The sequence below is a fragment of the Passer domesticus genome, unplaced genomic scaffold (genome assembly GCF_036417665.1).
Source record: "Passer domesticus isolate bPasDom1 unplaced genomic scaffold, bPasDom1.hap1 HAP1_SCAFFOLD_63, whole genome shotgun sequence".
NCBI classification, from domain to species: Eukaryota; Metazoa; Chordata; class Aves; order Passeriformes; family Passeridae; genus Passer; species Passer domesticus.
Genome location: NW_026990166.1, coordinates 12501 through 16548, shown reverse-complemented (window position 1 = coordinate 16548; position 4048 = coordinate 12501). Strand labels below are relative to the sequence as shown.

Genomic DNA, 4048 nt, shown 5'->3' with positions numbered 1-4048 from the left:
CGGAGCAATTCCTGAGTCCCGGATTCATCCGGGGCAGAAGAGACCTTCAGATGTGTCCGTTTGGTGCCGGCTCCCTGGCTGCTCCCAGCACCTCCAGAACCAGCACTTGGCTGGGTTTGGGCCTTTCCCATGCCTACTTCCCGCAGGGCTGGCCAGAGGGGAGCACCCCCAGCCTGTGCCTCTGCCCCCCAGCCCCTGTGGGCTGCTGTGGGTAGGAATGCTCCAGAGGGGAATGTCCTTGCAGCAGAAAGTGCCAGAGAGAGCCCAGAGCCAAAGAGTCTCTCTCCTGTAGGCACTGCTTCTTCATTGCATTGAAATATTTCCAGTGCTGGAGTGGGCTAATGGGTGTTCCTCGTCCCACCCAAAAAGAAGCTGATGGTTGGCTATTATTTGAGAATTTCTCTCAAGTTGAGCCTGACAGGGGGTTATTTACAGGGAGAAGCTGCTACAATAAATATACCCTGATGCCTCCCCCAGGGTCTGTGTATTTCAACACTCTTGGCCTTTGCAGATGTAATAATCACAGAACTGAGGTCATTTGATATGACAGAAAGCTTAAAAAACTATGCATGGGAAGGTCATGACAAAAATTTCTAACTAACAAAAACTGGTTTGTCCTGCAGCCTTGAACTCATGTCCTTATACCCTTCCCAAAAGAAAACCTATTCACTGAAGATGCATCATCATCCCAAAAACATGTTGAAATTAGGCTCGTGATTCCCTCAGGGAGCTAGGAGGTCATATTTTGCTGCAGCCAAAAGGTTATTAGAAAAAAGAATGAAAGCTGTTGGTGCTAGGTGGTGTTAGTTCTGGTTCCAGTTAATTTCTTGGGTGTTGCTGTGAGCTGGAAAAGGGGCAGGGTTGAACACCAGAATAAAAGAGAGGTAGGAGAAGAGGAGAGGGGACAGAAAAGTAGGCTGTCAGGAGAGAATGTAAGTTGCCTAGCACCCAGCCAAAGGGGAAGGGGACAGGGATCACCCAAGGCTGTGAAAAGCAATCAAAACAGCATTGTGTTGGTGTGTGTGCATGTTCAGCTCCTAGGAGACAGAGATACACAGCAGGCTCAGTTGAATCCTTACTAAGAAGAAGGTTCTCGTTTGCTTTAATGACTTTGTCTCCACTTAATGGTAACTAAGAGTTTGTTTATTCCTAACACCTCCCTCCCAGCAGCTCAGAGCAGCATTGCACAGCACTTACTGTGCACCAGAGAGCACAAAGCAGGCTGGCCTGGTGGGCCTCAGGCCCATATTTCTGCAGAACACTCTGCATTTCACACCTTTGCTGTGGCTCAGGGCAGAACTGCAGGCCTGCAGGCGCTTCCTGGCAGAGCTGTGGGAGGCACTGGCTCCTGCAGATGGGAGCTGCCAAGCTGTCAGTGCCTCAGGCTGGCCTGGCTTGCCCTGGCAGAAGTGCCGTGCCTGAAGGACGCTGCCCTGTGCTCCAGCCTGCCCAGCAGCCCGGCTCCCTGCGCCGCTGCCCAGAGTGCTGCACACACTGCTGCCCTTTGCCAGGAGTCACAGGGCAGCCGGCAGAAGAGTAGGAATCCTCAGTCAGGCCACCGGCCCTTGGCTGCCCCTGGCCTTTCTCTGCTCCTGGGCAGACTCCAGACGGCCAATGCCTCCAGTCTGGGCTGTGCCCAGCACGGCTACGTTTCCCCTCGGGAGCAGCCAGCTGCCACCTGGGCTCTGAGAGCGGAGGATTCGCCCGCTGCCAGGAAGAGGCACCCAGGGCCCGGCTGCTGCCTCCTGCAGCTCCAAGGGCCTCCTTCCAGCCTGCCTCTGCCCAGGCTCAGGCTGCTCCGGGCTCTGCCAGGCCTCTGCTGGGGCTGCACCCCGGCCAAGGCCGGGCCCGCTCTCACCTCACAGGCGCTGCCAGCTCTGCACCAGAGGAGACCTTTCAGAGCCCCTGCTCTGATCCTTCTGCTTTCTCACTTGAGCAAGGCTCTCCTTCTGCCAGAGATTGCACTTGGGGATACAAATCCAAGTGGCAGGATCTCGAATGCTCTTGAGTCACAGCAGAGAGCCTCTATCCACATAGAGTATTTGGGCTGCCCCATTTCTCCTTTGTTTTTTCATGCAAACGCCATTGCCCTTTTTACCTCAAATAGAGGTACCACAGCTGACCAAAACCAGACAAGTGGGTCATATTCCAAAAGCAGCATGGTCTGGAGAGGATAAATGAAGATGAGCATACCCCAATTTGACACCATACTAAAGACACTGTAGGGGTGACTTCCACATTTAAGAAACAACAGACATTTTACAAGGAAATCATGAGCTTATTCACAGAAGAAGAAGAAGAAGGAAGGCAATTACAAGGGGAGTTTTGGTTTGAATTTTTTTATTAATTTAAAATCCTACTCTGCACACCTATTACAAAATCATACCCTAACCCTAACCCCTTAAGACTAGTTGTAACCCTAACACTAAACCTAAACCTAAACCTAGTCATAACAGTAACTCTAACCATAACCGCAGCACTAAACCTAGTCCTAAGCCTAACCCTAAGCCTAAGCCTAAACCTAAGCCTAAGCCTAAACTTACGCCTAAATCTAAGCCTAAACCTAAGCCTAAGCCTAAACCTAAGCCTAAACTAAGCCTAAATCTAAGCCTAAACCTAAGTCTAAGCCTAAGCCTAAGCCTAAACCTAAGCCTAAACTAAGCCTAAATCTAAGCCTAAACCTAAGTCTAAGCCTAAGCCTAAGCCTAAACCTAAGCCTAACCCTAACCCTAAACCTTACCCTTATCCTAACCTACAATCCTGCTCTAAGGTGGTTGATAACTAAGTGGTGCTGTCTTGTCTCCTTCCTCTTCCGCACTGCAACAAGCAGTGGCACCAGGCTGGATGCAGGCTCAGCAGATGTTATAAATGGATGCTGCACAAAGGAAAAAAGAAAATCAAGAGAAGTCAATGAACCATGACTTTCCAAACTCAGTGCTTCACAGGATTCACAGGGCTCCTAGAAAGATCCAGAAAGATGGACCATCTGCACCTCAATCATCATGTGCAAGACCTTGCCATCACAGGCAAACCTGGCCCAGAATCCCACTCATCCTTTTATCAAGGTGTTTTCATCTTGCTGGGATTTTTGCACAGACAGTGCTCTAGAAATGGAGCTTTCAGTCCTTGGAGTTTCTTCTTCTCAGGAAACTCCAAAGCCTCACATTGGTCCTTGTCTTTGACCAACAGGCACTGGGCTGATTCCCACAGGGAGACAGAGCAGTGTCTACCTTTCCATGCCCTGCGCCTCCTGTGCTGGATGGCACCTTCCTTCCCAGCAGGGACAGCCCAGTGGCACTGGCTGCTGCACTTCCCTCTCTGCCACACAACCTGGCAGTAACCCTGGGGCAGTTCCTGTCTGCTTGAGCGTGCCAGGCAGCAGATGGGGCTGGGACAAGTCCCTCTCAGCTCTGCCTGTTTGCGTGCCAGAAGCCTCCAAGGGTGGGGTGGGGGCACAAACCAGGGCCCCTCAGAGGCTGACAGTGAGCCCCCCACAGCCCCTCCTGCCCACAGCCAAATCTCTGACCACTCAGCCAGCCTGGCTTCCTTGGGTTCCTGCACCACCTTTGCATGTCTCTGTACCCTGCATTGCTCTACTTCAATTCTTTTGCCATTGGATAAAATGGAGCACCCCACCAAATTACAAAACAGGGCAACAGAAGCAATCAGAGGACAGAGCACGTCTCTTCTGAGGACAAGCTGAGACACCTGGAGTTATTCAGCCTAGAGGAGAACAGGCCCCAGGGAGACTTCATTGCTATGTTCCAGTATTTCAAAGGGGATTCTCAGGAAGTAGGTGGCACCTTTTTTAACAGTTGCAATAGGACATGAGATAATATTTATAATATATAATGGGGATTGAGTCAGATTAGGTCTAAGGAGGATCTTGTTTACTTGGAACATGATGCAACCCTGACACAGGTTGCCCTTAGAGATGGCAGGTGCCCCATGCCTGGGCAGGGATGGGGCAAACATTCCATGGTAGGTGGGAAGGGACTCTGAGCAACCTGATCTCTTTAAAGATGTCCCTGCACATTGCAGGACACTT

General features: G+C 51.0%; 1 long non-coding RNA gene across 2 annotated transcripts in view; it reads right to left on the bottom strand.

Annotated features, from left to right (window-relative positions):
- Positions 1-2323: 2323 nt before the first annotated feature.
- The window catches only part of LOC135293034 (uncharacterized), a 3357-nt gene continuing 1632 nt past the window's right edge, over positions 2324-4048 (bottom strand). For both annotated transcript variants that reach the window (XR_010355187.1, XR_010355186.1), the window contains one exon: positions 2324-2875. This is a non-coding gene — a long non-coding RNA (uncharacterized LOC135293034). The remainder of the gene's footprint in view (positions 2876-4048) is intronic.